The 19,325-nt window shown below is 42.9% G+C and overlaps 1 protein-coding gene and 1 pseudogene across 1 annotated transcript in view; one reads left to right on the forward strand and one right to left on the reverse strand.

Moving 5' to 3' along the window:
- Nucleotides 1-19,325, reverse strand: part of LOC111150746 (regulator of G protein signaling 7) — a 511,256-nt gene that overhangs the window by 390,249 nt on the left and 101,682 nt on the right. The gene's annotated exons all lie outside the window — the stretch shown is intronic.
- Nucleotides 11,120-19,325, forward strand: part of LOC111150617 — a 102,169-nt pseudogene continuing 93,963 nt past the window's right edge.

Consider the following 19,325-nt stretch of genomic DNA (forward strand, 5'->3'; position numbering starts at 1 on the left):
CTTTTGCTTCTATTCTCACGTTTATAAAGTTAAATCCATTGCAGTGTCCAAGGAGATACTGGAAGGGCAGTTCGGCTCTAGAAAAGGATATGACAGAAGGTGACGAAGGCCCATTCCAATCTGGAGAGTCTATCTTTCCACGTCTGGGGATCCCAAGAAAAGAGATTTTGTGAAATCCCTTCTTTAACAAATGCTGACCAGAACACACACACACACACACACACACACAACATTTGTACAGTCTATGGTTTCCAAAGCTGTTTACCTGCACATACAGTCTCTTTCTTCCATCACGAACATACGAGGAGACTCACAGCAATACTTTGGCCGGTTGTAGCTAGATGGAGACCTAACACGAGGCTCACTCTAGAATAATCTCTTCCTCTGGATGTAATTACCACAGAACATGCCAGTGGATAAAACACTTCCAGAGACAAAGACCCAGATCTCTCCCCTCTGGCAGCTACCACAGTCGGAATCACTTCACTTTGGTTTCTGCACCTGTGTTTTGCCTCATCTTCTCTGGGGCAAGCTTTCCAAACAGGCCCCCCTGAAATCTGGGAGCCCATGTGGTGCTGGAACAGAGCGCACACTCCGTGCGAAGGCAGCACAACGTGCTTTCAACAGAAGTTTTATTTGGAAATGACCTGGACCCCGAAAATATATGCGGTCCAGCACCTGGAGCAGAGTGGAGAACTGAGGAAAATGTACAATTTGGGAAAAAATACGTTTTAGATAGGTTCCTGCAATTCGGGGGAAAGTAAAAGAAGGGGCCTTACAGTATGGAAATCATCCAGGCAATTCTGCAAAAAAAAAAGATACATGTAGCAAATACGCCAACTGTCTTAAGGTATGATACACCTCACTTTGTTGCTGACATCACGAGAACTTTTAACAAATCTTTAAATTCTCTGCTCGGCTTCCTCCTTCATAAACTGGGTAGGACCCCTGAGGGCAGGGAGGACCCGCTCTCTCACGTTCAGTCTCTGTGCCCCCCACACCTGAAACAGGGCATCTGCTCTGTAAAGACTGGCTGGATGAATGAATGAATGGATGGATGGATGGATGGATGGATGACAAATGAATGAATGAATGAATGAATGAAGAAATGACGGCATGAGCAGGCTTTGGATGTGAAATGCTTGATGTGCCTTTCAGAGAAATATCCCAGGCCTCTGAGTGGCTGTGGCATTTCCACCAAGCTTCTCTGAGCATATGACTTATTTAGCACCTTAAAGTTCATGTTGACAGAGAAGGTGAAAGCACGCACACTTCTTGGAGCTCGGTTATTTCTGACTTGTTAGGTACCGATAACAGCAGTGCTAACAGTCCAGCCCGAGCCGGATACACACAGGCGCTGTATGCCAACTTCCCCGTTGCAGTTTCCATGTTGTGTCGGCTCTGTTTTGCTGCCGCTGAGAAAAGAGTGCCATTTAGCGGTGGGAGAGTCGGGGAAAATGGGTCCACTGGGCTAAACATGTCAAAACTCCTCCAGGGCGCGGACTTTCGCAACAGCCCTCCACGCCTCGGGCGAGAGCCGGGGAAGTCTGCGGCTGGCCCCGAGGGCACTGATTTGTCCACAAAGACGGCCCAGGGGCGAGATTGCAAACCACGAGCGAGGGGAGAGAGAGCACCCCGAGTGGCTCACAATGCCCTAACATGCTCATTTGCAAAAGAGGCTGACACTGAAGTGAAGAAAGCGAGAAGGAGGAGCCACGGGGAAGGGCAGGCTTCCCAGCGCCGCGGGAGGCCAGCCGCTGCGGAGGGGCCGGCGGCTCGTCAGGTGCAGGCCCGCTCCGGGCGGGGCGAGGGTCACGGAGGCTGGTGCTCACAGCGATCTCTCTTCTCAGCCTCCGAGACCCCGAGACCGAGAGTGCTTCCCACCAGGCTCGCACAGCGAACCTTAGCTGAAAACTGGCAGTGGCCAGGCCGTGGAGGGGACGTGGGGCACAGAATGAAAGGGTCGGGCCCCTGTGGGGCTTTACGAAAGCGGAGGTAAGACGTAATCGACAACATACTATTCGCTTGCCTAAAAATTACTCTGCTACAGGGCACTCGTGACCTGTGTGACGAAGACCAAGATGCTAGCAGTTTATGTCACAGGGAAACGTGACCTGGGCACCTGCGTGGGGAGGCGACGTTTGAGCCAAATACTGAAAGATAAGCAGGAACTGACTGGGGAAAGCCACCGTCACACTTAAAAGGAATGGCAAATAATTATTTTCCAAAACTCTTTGTTAGCAACTTATTCTGCATATAGCTTTGTTTTTGTGTGTGTGTTTTTTTTCACTCTAAGGTCCGAAAAGTTTTAGAAACCACACTGTAATAGCCAGTAGGTTTTATGTGCCCAGATGACACCGGCCGAGACTGTCATCATCCTTTGATGTTACTTACACGGACCCTCAAACGCACAAGGATGTGTGTGGCGTCTGCTTCCAGGAGGCAGACTGGGATTTGTGCGCGGCGATGACTGTGAAGTGACAACAGGAAGGGCTGCTCTGCGAGGCATTCCAAGGACGTTAAAAATCCACTGGGGTCAGCCAGGGAAACCTTTTCTAGGGAGGGATCTGGCATGGCAAAATAAGACCCACGCGCAGGGTATTTCCATGTTCACGTGTGCGGGGAGAATGAGGGCTGCGGGGACCGCAGGAGCCATCTGCCTGACTCCCCACAACTCAGAAGAAGGCTCACAGAAGGGACATAGACTGATCCTGGGCCCAGCCAGTGTGGCAGCCGACAGCGCCGTCCCTGGGATGCCACGACATCTGTCTCGGTAAAACCAGGTCTGTGTAGAAACTTGTTGATAGAGGGAGAAGATCAAGTTTCTTAGGTAGCAGAGGACTGGTATGGAGCCTCAAAGCCCAGGACTGAGTTTTATTTGACTTCATTATGCAAAGGGCCAGATTTCGGGGGTCAATGAAAGACGTTTGTCCCATTAAAGGTACAGGCAACTCTTGGCACTTTAACAATCAATAGTGATTTGATTAACCACAAACCCTGAGGGAATCTTCTACTTGGCTCGGAATTCTTTATTATCATTTCATTTAATGATTAAGCCAATAAGATCACAGATTCATATACAGAATTATATAATCACAGCAATCAAAGGGTCATCTGAAGTTCATTTGAGGACTTTGAAACCCAGAGAAAAGATGACTTGGATCAAGCTACATAGTGGAAGGCAGATCCAGGAAAACAATTTGTATTTCCTAAAGATTCCTAGAATCCAGAGATCTCTCCAAAATACTAGACCAAGCAGGATACAGTCAAAAGATCACATGTTTAACAATCAGATCTGAGCTGATTATAGCCTTACATAACGCCTCATTGTCCTTACATTTAACATGGGAAGAATCCAGAGAACGTTCAATAGTGGGAAAACTACTGTGGTCTGAATAAGACGCGTGGCTGAACAGATTTCTACTGATGTTGATTTCCTGGTTCAGATCATTCAACTACGACGACATGAGACACCGATATTAGGGGGGTCAATGGGAACTTTCTATACTATTTTTGTAATTCCTTAAGACTAAAGGTCGGATCTAAACAAAAAGTTGAAAAAAAAAAAAAAAAAAGACAACCAATACCTACCCAGTGAGATTTTTTAAGACAGTGTTTGGAAAATGTCATGGTTGGTAATTAGAAAGCAGTTAAATACAATTTCCCTTTGCTACCCTCATCCCAACCTGCTGATCAACCCAAAACAGATGGGCTACTTACTCCTGGTTCAGACCTTGTTGTCCGAGGCACTATCCTCGCAAACCATAGCTCTAGTCAAGCACACTCCAGGCAGGACATTTCTGAGGAAATGAACTAAGGAAGCAGGCAATGGGAAATGGGAGACTTCCCACAACAGTGAAACCTCGAAACCTCTTCCCGGACCTTTGATCGCCTGGCAGCCACAAACCCTGCCCCATCCAAGAGTCCCCAGGCTTGCAGCTTCCACATCTCCTCATCCCCATTGGGGGTTTCACACCGGCCACCCCACAGTCATCCGCTGCCATCTGTCTGTGGCTGGGAGCTCGCTGAAACCTAACAGCCCTCTGAAGCTTATGGAGCCGCTCTCAATATTTGAAGAGACAGAAGTGGGATTGCACCAAAGATGGTCTAATAAAATATTTACAGTGCTTTTTTCTAGCCACTTCCGTCTTTTCCTCCTCCTCAGGGAAACATGCGTCTTATCAGTTTACATCAGAACTGAACCTGACTGGTCCGGGAGGCTGGCCATATCAGGACGGGGAGACCGAAGGGGAAATTTCTGGGAAATTACCAAAATCATTTTAAAATAATTTCGCCAGCGCAAATCTTCAAATCCTGGGAACATTCACAAAACTTGTCTATGAAGATAAAGATACTGAATGAACAGAATAGCAACGGGCTTGGCCTCCTACCTCAAAACCCAAGGGATTAATTGTTCTTAAACACACTGCTGTGGGTCTGTGACAGGAAAAGATAACCTCCCCAGCTCAGCCGAAGGACTGCTGCTCAACAGCCAGAATTCGGATCACAGGATAATCAGCCTTTATCAGTTTACAAAACCAATAACCCCCCACCCATCCATATTCAAGGTTCTTTCTGTCACATTCTCTAATATTAAGCAAAGTCCTTATCTTATCATTCTTGGAAATTTCTACTTGACATGACTCCACATAGTGACAAAATACATCTAATTTGGGAGCACAAAAACTCACTTTTCTAGAAAAAAATTGCTGGGTGCGCCATACAGCCCTAAACTATGGGCCCATCTTTAACTCTTCCAGTTCCAGACTGAGTGAACAACGATACTGTACAAGGCCTGAGCACTTTCTGAATCATGAGGTAAATCTCAGTGACAGTTAATAAAGCCACAGGGTCCAGGATGGCATCTTTTATTCTGATTCCTTGTAAATGAGTTGTCCTTGGATTTAAATGGAAATCTCTGCCTTAGAATCATACCTACTAGAACTCACTGTTCTCCAACCGTACTAGATAAAATAGTTCATTATGCAAATGTTAACTATTCTTATTCATGTTCACTTCTTTATATCTGGGGAGAAATCTTCTCTCTCTTCCACCTTTATTTCTTCAACGATTTTATTATTTATGAAGCTAGATCCCATCTTATTACCTCCCTGAGATGTCAGATGACTCCTAGAAGCTACAGTTCTTGATCTGCCCTACAGTCGCTTGATCAGGCGGCCCGGCTCCTGTCCCCAACTATCTCCCAGAGTTAACAGGAAGCAAGACGAGATCCTGCCACTGGAGTTCTAGAAAATCATTAAGAGGAAAACACCTAATAACGATAAAGATGTTATGGTAATAAATGAATTTTTCAGTAGAACTAAAGGGGGTACACTATTAACTTTCAGTCAAATAGCCTGTTATGTCTTATGTCCTCAAAAGGGATAAATAAACAGATGCTCTTTTGCTTTGTAAAATGCAAGAATACTGGCAGAGTCTTCCCTGCCTGGCCTCGGGGACATATGTGGCATCCTCTTGCCCAGTCATACAGTTTATTTTATGAGCAAATGACTAAAATTGAGGCCATTTCAGACCTGGTTTCATCAAAGATGACTTGAGAAAGCTCTAACCTAAGGGAAAGACACGAGTGCGGAGACTTTAAGGAATACTGACTTCTAGATTAGTCACGAGGACATCGGGAAAGGGTACTGAATAGGAACATGTCAATGTTAACGATCATGAGGTTAATGTCGTGTTAATGATCAGAGGTAAAATTTGAAAAGATAAGGGAACAAGGATTTATTCAGCACTAAGTCGCTTCCCTACACCCACTACTATGTCCGTCTCAACCAGCTGAGGGCTGCTTTCTGCTCCCTGGAGCACAGACCCAACGTGGGGACAGCTGAGGGGCCTGTTTCCATTCTCAGATACCCGCCCCCAAGCACACACCGCACAACACCCACACCAGTGTTCCTCCTGCCGCACCCCCTCCTGCCGCACCCTCTCCTGCCCACTGCTGCCCCATGTCACCGTGGGTCCTCGCCTTTTCTCCTGCAGACTTACCTCCTTCAGGGGGTCATCCAAATCCACATTTCTGATCCTTGGGCATTTCCCAAGCTGCTGCTCACAGCAACAGTCGTGATCATGAATGCCAGTACTCAGATGGTGTTCTGTGCCAGGAGCTGCTCCAAGCCCATCACATGAGTAAACCCATTTAATCCTGACAACTACTCTCTGAAGTACATCTAATAACGTGTGCCTATTATCCCTATGTTACAAATAAGGAAAAACGGGCATGTTAGCCCCCTCCCATCTGGGTCCTTATAATTTCTTCCTGGCAAGGGCAGTGAAATCATCTTCAAACTCGCCTTCCACTAAATTGCTTAAATGATGAGTATACCCCAGGCCCTTGCCTGACTGCCCGCCTTCAGCGTCTCCCTCCTATAGGTGTCGCCTAAGGGGGGGGGGGCATCAAATCACCTGGGAGCATTTTCGGAAAAGCAGCGTCCAAGCCCACTCCAAACAGAGAGAATCAGAACCACCGTGGTGCACATGCTCTGAACATGTATACATTCAGAAGTCTTCCCAGGGTTTCTGACTTCTGTCTGATTCAGGCCTAGACCAGTCTGATTCAGATCACTGTGTTCTGTTTTGAGAGCACTACAGAAGTACAGCCTACGTGTGGTAAAATCTACCTGTTTGTGTACAAGTCAATGATTTTTAGTACATTTGCAAAGCTGGGCGACCGTAACCACAGTCCGTTTTTAGAAGATGTCTGTAACCCCTAAAAGATTTCTTGTGTCCATCTGCTGTGAAGCCTGCTTCCAAACCCCAGCACCAGGAATCATGTTGTCCCTACAGACTTGCCGATCCTGGCCATTTCCGATAAATATCACCTATTAAGTCTGGCTTCTTACACTTAGCATAATGTTTCTGAGGTTCCTACATGTTGTAACTTTTATCAGTAGTCAGTTCCTTTTTATTGCTACTAAGTATCATAGTATAAGCATATACCTCATTCTTTTTAGTCATTCCCCATTTGGATTATTTTCATTTTGGCTACCATGAGGAAATCTACTTTGAGCATGTGAGTACATATTTCTGTGTGGATATATTTTTTTCAGTTTGCTCTGTTGAGCTGTATTTTAAGTTAATACGCAGCTTTGGGGAAAGAACATCAAGCTGCTTTCCACAGTGGTTGGATTATTTGACATTCTGGCTACTAATGTGTCCTCTCCATCGCCTTGCCCACACGGTAAGTGTCTGTCTTGTTGATGATAGCCACTCTAGTGGGGAGAAAAGGTATCCTGCTGTAGTTGTAATTTGTAATTCCCTAATGATAAATGATGGTGAACATCTTTTCATGTGCTTAATGGCTATTCTTATGATACATTTTCTTTGGTGAAATGTCTATTCAGCTCTTTTTCCACTTTTTATTTTTTTAGAGATGGGACAGGAGGCGGAGAGAGAATCTCAAGCAGCCCCAATGCCCGGTGCAGAGCCCAACACTGGGCTCGATCCCACAACCCTGAGATCAGGACCTCAGCCGATATCAAGAGTCGGATGCTTAACTGACTGAGCCACCCAAGCACCCCTCTTTTCCCACTTTTTAAAAAAAGATTTTATGTATTTATTTGACAGAGATCACACGTAGGCAGAGAAGCAGGCAGAGAGAGAGAGGAGGAAGCAGGCTCCCCACCAAGCAGAGAGCCCAATGTGGGGCTCGATCCCAGGACCCCAGGATCATGACCTGAGCCAAAGGCAGAGGCTTTAACCCACTGAGCCACCCAGATGCCCCTCTTTTCCCACTTTTTAAATGAACTGTCCTATTACTGAGTTTTAAGACTTCTCTATGTATCTTGAATACATGTCTTTACCAGATATAGGACTGGCAAATATGTTTTCCCAGGCTGTAGCTTGTCTTCTCAGTTTCTTAATGGTGTCTTCTCAAGAAGAAAAGTTTTTAATTTTGAAAAATCCAACATATTCATTTTTCTTTTGTGGACTGTGCTTTTGGTGTCGTACCTAGGAAATCACTGCCTCACCCAAGATCCTAAAGGTTGTCTGCTATGTTCTCTTCTAGAAGTTTTATAATTTTAGCTCTATCTTCAGATCTGTGATCCATTCTACACTAACTTTGTGTATGATGGAAGGTAAGGATCTAAACTCACCATTTTCCATACGGACAGCTCATTGTTCCACTACTGTTTGTAAAAAACAAAACAAACAACAAAAACAAAAAACAAACCAAAAAACCTATCCCAATCTTTTAGTCACCTTGACACCTTTGTTGAAAACTGGGTGACCATATCTATAAAGATTTATTTTGGGATCTCTTATTTCTATTTCATTGATCTGTTATGTGTACTCGTAAGCCAATGCCACACTAATAATGCAGGATCAGTCATAAGCTCTGAATTGAGTAGTGTCAGTCCCTCCAACTCTCTTCTTTCGGAATTGCTTTGGATATCCGGGGTCCTTTAACATTTCCACTTAAATTTTAGGATTAGCTCATCAACTTCTGGAAAGAAACAAGAAGAAAAAAGAAAGCTTGTGAAGACTTAGCTAAAGGCTGTGTTGAATCTGCAGGTCAACTGAATGATCATCTTGACGATAATAGGTCTTCCAATCCATAAACGTACAATTTCTTTTCATTTTATTTAGATCTTCTTTGATACCTCTCACTCATGTTTTATAGTTTTTGGCGGACACATCTTGCACTTCTTTTGGTCCAAATATTCCTAAATGTCTGGGGCTTTTTGATGCTATTGTGAATGAAATCATGGTTTTATTTTCATTGCTGAATCTTCCATTGCTAGCATACTGAAATATAATTACATTTGTAAACCACTGCTCTTTATAAAAATAAAATCTTGCAATCGTTTTATAGAATTCACATGATGGTATGAAAAGATTTCCATGCCACAGTCTCTGCCTGCTACTTTATTATAATTTCTCGCCACTCATAGCTCATAGTGTTTGTTTCCTTATTTCCTAACCTTCAGTAGTACCCTATACTCCTGTGATGTTTCTTACTTAAATTTCAATTATACCTCAGGTCTAGTTTATACATTACCTTATCCTAGGATAAGGTAATGTATAAACATTATATACATTACCTTATCCTAGGAACCTTTCCTAATTTCTTTCTACCTGCTCTACCATTCACCTTGTGAAATCCTTGTGAAACACACACACACATACATACACACACGCACACAGGTCTTCTCAGGTGCTCCTGAAATTCTAAAAATAAAGATCTGTTGTTGTTTTTTCTCTATTGCATTTTAACTAAGTCCTTCAGTGTACATCTTGAGAAAGTAAGCTACCATGTGCACCAGAGTCCGCTAGCCATCCATCGATAGTCACCTCCTTCCAAAGTAATAAAACTCCTCATTTCCACTAGGCATGAAGACCGTGTCTCCCGGCAGTTAGATAAAGCAGTGTGACTTCCTGTGGTCAGTGAGCAGGGGTCTATGAGGCAATTTCCAGAGATCTTCCCTAAACACAGACAAAGCACTATTTTTTTTCTCTCTTCTTACCTTCTTTATGTCTTTTCCTTCTTGCTACTTAGCATCACACCTGAGAGCTGTCCTAAGGCAGCCACCCTGACCATAAGGTGACCTTGGGAACAGAGACCAACACATAGCAAAGCAACAACATGGGAAGAGCCTGGGTCTCCCTACACTACCCAGGACTGCCTCGTCGTGGGTGTTCCATCAGAAAGACCTGCAGCTCCCCCTGAACTTAGCTGTTGTTTTCTGGGTGTCTGTCACCTCGTGCTGAACTTAATGCAAACACGCACACCACACCTTACTGCACCCCCCGGAACGGCTGTCGTAGCTACACATTGTAGGTGTTTTCAATAGTTAGACATTTTCCAAAGTAGAAGCAAAAGCCGGGTGCGGGGGGGCCTTCATGAAACATCAACTTTGATTTCCATGCGGCACCAGGGTACTAAAATCCTAATTTTTAGGTATGTGACCTTCAGAAACCACTCAGTTTTAAATCTAATTTCCTATTCTAATTTATTGATCATGATACTAATAAGCGGGGGTGCGGTTTTTCTTGGGTGTCGGAAAAAAGAGCAAATGTATTCAATGATTCCAGGGATGTCCAAGAGACAGAAGGCCTGTAACAGAATATAATACTAGATCTCACAAAATCAGAATGGTTAGCAATAATAGCATACAAGCCATTAAACCACTGGATGCCACAGATGAAAAGCTGAGGTTCAGATAGGTACCGTGACTAATTCCCGGTCACACAAACACTGAATGGCAGAGCTGATGTCAGAACTCAGATTCTCTGACTTCCCGCTTGCTAGTCTTTGAATCCATTAGGGTTCTTTGGGTTGTGAAGAGCAAACTGGCTCACTTAAGCAAAAAAGAAAATAATTTTTCTTTAAATCTGGGAATTTACAAGATCAAAAACTTGGAACAGATAGGAACCAGGCAGTTCTAGGAGGTTTCCATGGCAATATCGGCTGCAGGGCTCAGGTTGATGTAGCCAGTGGAATGAATGGATAAACTCCAGCAATGTTTACTGTTCTTTCTTCATTATGCTTGGGGAAGATACATACTTAATTTTTCAAATACTATATATATATATACATATATATATACATATATATGTATATATATATGTATATATATATTTTACACGTATCTTAAATGTATACACATACATTTCTCCCATTCCTCAATTCCTTCCTTGCTGACTGATCTGCTTCCCAGGACACTGACTGAGAACGCCAGGGATCCATTTCTCCTTTTCCCCTTAACTTGGTGTAGAGAAGCAAGACCTAAGGGAAGTCTCCCGAAGGTGCTCCGGGCAGCGTTTGCTTTCTGAGAGACAGAGACACGCAGAGAGCGAGCGAGTTTTGGTTTCCTGGCTCCCTCTCACTTTCTGTTTGTACGCACTCCTCTGTGCCCGTGTGAGTGTGTGACATCTCCAGTGTGGGCCCAGGAGATGACAAAGTAGGGAAGAAAGCCACCCCAGCGAGCACAGCTGCAGGGAAAGCTGCAGAGGGTGCTGAGCCCGCCCCGCCGACCCCCACCCTGCACATCTCTTGGGGCGTGAGATCACCTATTTACTGCCTGAAGCACGACAAGCCGCTCGTCTCCTGCTTTCAGCCACAAAGCATCCCCACTGTCCCGTCACTTGGGATTTTAGGAACATGGGCAAAGGGTCTGAGGGGCCCACCTTGGATTCGGGGCCTGCCTGTGAGCGGAAATGCGGCAGGGCCAGGGATGATCGAGTGGAAGGCGCCTCTGGGATCGTCCGGGTTTACCCGTGTGAAGCCCAGCACCAGAGTGCGCCTTCCCACGGACACGCTGCAAGGAAGCGGAACCCCAAGTAAACGTCCCTAACAGATACATTCTCTAGCACTGACATTTCAGTTGTGTGACCGAATGCCTACCACCCCAAAGCCAACTACCTAGTTCATGAATGTGCACTTAAAAACACTTAGGCACTGGGTGCCTGGGTGGCTCAGAGGGTTAAACCTCTGCCTTCGGCTCAGGTCATGATCTCAGGGTCTTGGGATCGAGCCCCACATCAGGCTCTCTGCTCAGCAGGGAGCCTGCTTCCTCCTCTCTCTCTGCCTGTCTCTCTGCCTACTTGTGATCTCTGTCAAATAAGTAAATAAAATCTTTAAAAAAAAAAAACACTTAGGCACCAATCACTTTGCCTCTTCATCTCAAAACAAGTAAAAAGTGAAATGTACCCAGAAATATTATGTTATACAATATGCAATTTTGCAAGTCAGGGTTTTTATTTTTCCACAGCATGTAGACTTAGCCATGAAACAAACAAAACAGACATCAACTGACCCAGTTGGATCTCCCACAGATGTTTTTTTCTCTTGTTCTGACCTTGTCATGTGACCCTAAGTAAGGACTTCTGCGCACCCTTCCCATGTATGGCACAGTGTTTATTTTTCTTATTTTATATTTCTAGTTTATAAACACCTTGGTTAGAGACAGCAAAGACCTCCTATCTTATCAAATTGTTCACGGTATCTGCCACTAAGCCAAAAACTAAGTCACACTTGGGCGGAACATAGTTCCAGTTGACAGAACACGAACAATTTAAGACTAATTGAATTCCAGGGGCGGGTCCAGCATGATCACCACGCCTGAGTTACTTTCACTAAAGAAGCAATATGATTTGGGGTGCCTGGGTGGCTCAGTGGGTTAAAGCCTCTGCCTTCGGCTCAGGTCATGGTCCCACAGTCCTGGGATCAAGCCCCGCATTGGGCTCCCTGCTCAGCAGGGAGCCTGCTTCATCCTCTCTCTCTGCCTGCCTCTCTGCCTACTTGTGATCTCTGTCTGTTAAATAAATTAAAAAATCTTAAAAAAAAAAAAAAAAAGAAGCAATATGATTTGGGTTTGAATTTGAGGCTGACATGGCTTAAAACTTGAACACAGGGCTGAGCAGAGAACCTATAGGAAGAACATTCAAGAACTCAACATAAATTCTAGGTTCTAAAAAAATGTATCTTATTTTCAATATATATAAATTCCAGGATCAAAACCTATGCCCTGTTAAAGCTACAAAGAAAAACTCCCCTTTCAAAAAAAAGAAAGAAAGAAAAGAAAAACTCTCTTTTCTTCCCAAAAGCTCTGCTTTGTTCATTTTAGTCCATTATGTAGCATTTTCCGTGGAGAGCAGGCCAAGGAAAATGTACATCAAATACTTGTTAATGGTCTTTTGAGAGAGTGATTTAAGTACACAGATAAGTGCTGGGTCAAACCTTATGGGATAAACCAGAAAAGAAAAGAAAAAAGAAAAGAAAAAAGAAAAGAAAAGAAAAGAAAAGAAAAGAAAAGAAAAGAAAAGAAAAGAAATCAGCAGGGAGCCTGCTTCCTCCTCTCTCTCTGCCTGTCTCTCTGCCTACTTGTGATCTCTGTCAAATAAGTAAATAAAATCTTTAAAAAAAAAAAACACTTAGGCACCAATCACTTTGCCTCTTCATCTCAAAACAAGTAAAAAGTGAAATGTACCCAGAAATATTATGTTATACAATATGCAATTTTGCAAGTCAGGGTTTTTATTTTTCCACAGCATGTAGACTTAGCCATGAAACAAACAAAACAGACATCAACTGACCCAGTTGGATCTCCCACAGATGTTTTTTTCTCTTGTTCTGACCTTGTCATGTGACCCTAAGTAAGGACTTCTGCGCACCCTTCCCATGTATGGCACAGTGTTTATTTTTCTTATTTTATATTTCTAGTTTATAAACACCTTGGTTAGAGACAGCAAAGACCTCCTATCTTATCAAATTGTTCACGGTATCTGCCACTAAGCCAAAAACTAAGTCACACTTGGGCGGAACATAGTTCCAGTTGACAGAACACGAACAATTTAAGACTAATTGAATTCCAGGGACGGGTCCAGCATGATCACCACGCCTGAGTTACTTTCACTAAAGAAGCAATATGATTTGGGGTGCCTGGGTGGCTCAGTGGGTTAAAGCCTCTGCCTTCGGCTCAGGTCATGGTCCCACAGTCCTGGGATCAAGCCCCGCATTGGGCTCCCTGCTCAGCAGGGAGCCTGCTTCATCCTCTCTCTCTGCCTGCCTCTCTGCCTACTTGTGATCTCTGTCTGTTAAATAAATTAAAAAATCTTAAAAAAAAAAAAAAAAAGAAGCAATATGATTTGGGTTTGAATTTGAGGCTGACATGGCTTAAAACTTGAACACAGGGCTGAGCAGAGAACCTATAGGAAGAACATTCAAGAACTCAACATAAATTCTAGGTTCTAAAAAAATGTATCTTATTTTCAATATATATAAATTCCAGGATCAAAACCTATGCCCTGTTAAAGCTACAAAGAAAAACTCCCCTTTCAAAAAAAAGAAAGAAAGAAAAGAAAAACTCTCTTTTCTTCCCAAAAGCTCTGCTTTGTTCATTTTAGTCCATTATGTAGCATTTTCCGTGGAGAGCAGGCCAAGGAAAATGTACATCAAATACTTGTTAATGGTCTTTTGAGAGAGTGATTTAAGTACACAGATAAGTGCTGGGTCAAACCTTATGGGATAAACCAGAAAAGAAAAGAAAAAAGAAAAGAAAAAAGAAAAGAAAAGAAAAGAAAAGAAAAGAAAAGAAAAGAAAAGAAAAGAAAGGGAAAGGAAAGGAAAGGAAAGGAAAGAAAAGAAAAGAAATGATGGGGGGAAAGTTAACCAATAATCCAACTTTTAAGGAAGGACAACAAAACTGAAACCTAGAGATCTTGGTCACATTCTTAACACACTGGCATTACTTCTGGACCACAGAATTCATAATTAAATTATTTAATTTAAAACTAATTTATATCCAGAGAGTATATTTTAGGAAAAAATATAAAATTTAGAGTGACTCCCAGATTATAATAAAAATGACACTAACCAAGCAAGGGTCACCCAGTTCCGCCCGAGGGCCCTGGACCTCGGGACACAGGACCACAGCTTAGTACATTTGAACACCCCCAGCGATGGTGTTTCCTGAGGAACCCCCAGCAGAATCTCTATTTCAGAATTTCTGCCTAAAGAAGCCAATTTTATATTCTTGTATTTGTCTAATATGAACCACAGCAACTGAGACTCCCCCAAGCCTTCTCCAAAGGAAAGAATACACAAAGGATCAATTAAGAAAACTTTATTGAGAGACTCAGATATTTTTAAATGTTAAGAAATGCTCTCTTCCATATCCGATGGATATGGAGAGATCCAGGAGAGGCAAGGGGGCCGTGACTAGTTAACCAGAGCAGCTCGACTTTTATGGTACATACTGTTTCTAGGTATTTTCTCTGAGGAAAGACAGCACAGGGTAAAGCCCCCAAACACAGCGCTCAAGAATCATCTGGCCAGGAAAGACATTAATGCAACTTTTTTACTGTGTTCTAGAATCTTCTAGGAAAGGAAGGTTTTTCTTGGGCTCCTCGGAGAATTCCAACTAGCTGGGGCAAGACCAGGTATATCAAGGGATTTGGAGATATCCTGAAATCAACAGAATCTCTGTGTGAGCCTGAAACTCCATCTGCCAAGATGGTCCCTGGGGCTAAGCCTGGCAGCTGAGGGATACCTCACTTCCCCTGTTCTTCGTAATCATCCCTTCCCACCAGGGCCTTACATGCCCTTGGAGAAGACAAGACTACAATACAGAAAAGGTTGCGACAGAAATGAAGTGCAGGGTGCTGTGGGGGCAGGAGAGGGAACCACACAGGGCCAGCCAACCTATGTTTATCGTGTGTGTGAGAGAATGTGTGTATGTGTGCGTGCGTGTGTTGTGTATGTGTGTGTGTGTGTGCATGTGTGTTTCAAGTTCTGGGGAGGAGAAGGAAGAAAAGGAAGGCTACGACTTCCACCTGATGATAATATAATTCGTACAGGTATGTCCTTGTAAATATCCCATGTTTTGCAAGCAAAAGATCAACAAGGAAATAAAGGCCTTAAATGACACACTGGACCAGATGGACATCACAGATATATTCAGAACATTTCATCCCAAAGCAACAGAATACACATTCTTCTCTAGTGCACATGGAACATTCTCCAGAATAGATCATATTCTTGGTCCTAAATCAGGTCTCAACCGTTATCAAAAGATTGGAATCATTCCCTGCATATTTTCAGACCACAATGCTCTGAAGCTAGAACTCAATCACAAGAGGAAAGTTGGAAAGAACCCAAATACATGGAGACTAAACAGCATCCTTCTAAAAAATGAATGGGTCAACCAGGAAATTAAAGAAGAGTTGAAAAAATTCATGGAAACAAATGATAATGAAAACACAACGGTTCAAAATCTGTGGGACACGACAAAGGCAGTCCTGAGAGGAAAATATATAGCGGTACAAGCCTTTCTCAAGAAACAAGAAAGGTCTCAGGTACACAACCTAACCCTACACCTAAAAGAGCTAGAGAAAGAACAAGAAAGAAACCCTAAACCCAGCAGGAGAAGAGAAATCATAAAGATCAGAGCAGAAATCAATGAAATAGAAACCAAAAAAACAATAGAACAAATCAACGAAACTAGGAGCTGGTTCTTTGAAAGAATTAATAAGATCGATAAACCCCTGGCCAGACTTATCAAAAAGAAAAGAGAAAGGACCCAAATAAATAAAATCATGAATGAAAGAGGAGAGATCACAACGAACACCAAAGAAATACAGACAATTATAAGAACATACTATGAGCAACTCTACGCCAACAAATTTGACAATCTGGAAGAAATGGATGCATTCCTAGAGACATATAAACTACCACAACTGAACCAGGAAGAAATAGAAAGCCTGAACAGACCCATAACCAGTAAGGAGATTGAAACAGTCATCAAAAATCTCCAAACAAACAAAAGCCCAGGGCCAGACGGCTTCCCGGGGGAATTCTACCAAACATTTAAAGAAGAACTAATTCCTATTCTCCTGAAACTGTTCCAAAAAATAGAAATGGAAGGAAAACTTCCAAACTCATTTTATGAGGCCAGCATCACCTTGATCCCAAAACCAGACAAGGATCCCATCAAAAAAGAGAACTACAGGCCAATATCCTTGATGAACACAGATGCAAAAATTCTCGCCAAAATACTAGCCAATAGGATTCAACAGTACATTAAAAGGATTATTCACCACGACCAAGTGGGATTTATTCCAGGGCTGCAAGGTTGGTTCAACATCCGCAAATCATGTTTTGCTTTCAACATGCCGCTTAGGACCCGCTACTTTGGGGCCAGTGGCTTCGCATCAAAACAGGCCCCAATGACAGCTTTATTACCTACACACTTGCTCAAGAATTTTAATAAATACTATTTTCCCTTAAGCACCTTTACCAACCCTATCATTAACCCGCTACACTTAATCTGTTGAACGATCCAGGAAGAAACAACATTGAGAAAAGAAAATTAAAAATTTTATGAAGTGAACATATGAATAATGTCTAGAAATATTAAAAGTGGAAAGATAAGGAGATAATGAAGCACTTATGAGTTTTTGAAATCTGTTATAAAACATTATTTAACCTGCTTTGCAGATTTAATGGGCAGCTAAGTCCCCCAACAGTTCTTGGAGCCCTCGTACTTTTAACCCTACGGTCACTCTACTGGCTCCTGCCATTAAGCTCTCCTGTTCCGATCTGGATGATGACAGGCAGAGGAAGGTGGGTCTCCTTGCCTCCACTGTGGACCCTACCCAGGTTGTCCTCCAACCCAGCAGGTGGAACAATCTTCGTGAATTACAAACGTGATGGCATCCTTCCTCCATTGGAAGCCTTTCAATGGTTTCTCCCAATAACTTTCAGGATAAGAGCCACACATTTTACTCTGTTTTATGGCTCTCCCTAACCTGACTCTTCTCTGGTTACTCAATCCACTTTTTACTTATGCTCCAGACAAAGGAACAACCTGTTAAACCCCAAACATGCCATGGTCTTGTGTGACTCCTCTCGCCAAGGATGACCTGCCCCGTACTTAGTCTAGTCTGATAGTTCTCAGTATCAACAAGGGATCTTGTAAGAAGTACAAAATATCAGGCTTCACCCAGGCCTTCTGAATCAGAATTCTGGACATGGGACCAGCAATCTCTCAATAGTTATTGTAGATCTGATACTCCTACCCGGCGTGCTTGTGTCTAAGAAGAGAGAAAGTACAGAACTGCACAGAGAAGTAGCATGTCCTCAATTACTACACTGTCTGCATTTTGCCTTCCATGTGGCTGAACTGAAAACCATCAGGGTCACTTGTCCAAGCTAAAACAGAAGTGGCTTAAGGAGAGTAAATGGATAATGAGAGGCCCTGTGGCTTGAGGAGTCCTATAAACACAGAAGCAGTGACTCTCAGGGTCTCACGAGTCCTAGAAGGTCAAATCATCCAATCTCAGCATTTCACAGAAAATAAACACGAGGCCCCAAAAGGTGAGTGGCTCACCGGAGGTCAGACAGATGGTCAGGGGAAAGCTACAAATGTGTTGTGGGAGGAAAAGGCTACATAGCAAAAACGGTTGAGTCGTCTAACAGCCACTGACACAGGCCACCCAGACGAATAAAAAGCATGACATGTGTTGTTCCAAACAAGTCATTGATCTTACAGTTTGGACACCCTGCCGCCAGGTAAAAGTGATGCCCCAGTTAGGCTATGATTCCAACCAGGATCAGACTCAAGTCATGGCTAAGTGTGACGGAGCGAGAGCTTGTGCTGTAAACGTGAACACAAATATTATACATGTAAGTGTGTGTCGTATAAATATTACTTGTAAGAAATCAGAGTCTAGGGGCGCCTGGGTGGCTCAGTGGGTTAAGCCTCTGCCTTCAGCTCAGGTCATGATCTCAGGGTCCTGGGATCGAGCCCCACATCAGGGGCTGAGCAGAACAGAGAGCCTGCTTCCCCCTCTCTCTCTGCCTGCCTCTCTGCCTACTCATGATCTCTCTCTGTCAAATAAATAAATAAAATCTTAAAAAAAAAAGAAAGAAATCAGGGTCTATCAGAGTCAATCCACTGCAGCTTCTAAGATGACATTAGCCATGTAAAAAAGTAGATGTCATAGAAACACAGGGAGGCCACACGCGTTTTATTTATATACAGATATATATATAATTTGTATGTATATATATATATATAAATAAATAAATACACACTGTATGCACGGTGTATATATAAATACTCAGTAGTATAGTGAGTATATATAAATAGAAATACTGAGTATGTATAAATACTCTGTCTATAAATATGTGCACTGGGATGTAAATAAATATATGTAAGAATGTACATAAATATTTACAAGTACAAATAAAGGCATAATATATATAACTATGTATTGTATGTAGTTAGGAATGATATATATTTAATTACATATCATTTTTGTTATATTGTATATTCCTCTGTGTGTGTATACACATAGAGAGGATGGTTAGGAATTAGAGATACATAAGGATCATATATAACATCAAAACTATAACGAAATTTTAACATTATATTAATTATAATATTAAACATTGAACTATAATGCTTTAATAGCATTACAATTTAAAATTATAACACACAAAAAAACCCAGACAAATGTTATTATCTGGGGGCGAATATCAGCATCAATAAATCACCGCCCCAATCCCTGAGCCATTTCTGCTGATGTTAAGCCCTCTTCTGGGGACTCACACGGGCCTCCTGGACTTCAAAAGTGACATCAAAGTGCCTTTAGGTTCCTTCTGACAGATGCCAACATTTCCTCATCTTCATTACAGGTAGCTCATTTGCCCTCCTTAGGAGATCAGAGCTCATTAAGAGGACAGCCTTCAGCTCACCCTCCCAGCACCGGTAATCAGCGACGGTGATCTGCTTGCTTCCCTCTAGTAAGGGCGGAAGTGAGACACTTATGGCCTTGGGAGAGACTTATTCCTTTCCTCCCACCTG

Source organism: Enhydra lutris, unplaced genomic scaffold, assembly GCF_002288905.1.
Source record: "Enhydra lutris kenyoni isolate GAN:26980312 unplaced genomic scaffold, ASM228890v2 scaffoldscaffold24, whole genome shotgun sequence".
Taxonomy (NCBI): Eukaryota; Metazoa; Chordata; class Mammalia; order Carnivora; family Mustelidae; genus Enhydra; species Enhydra lutris.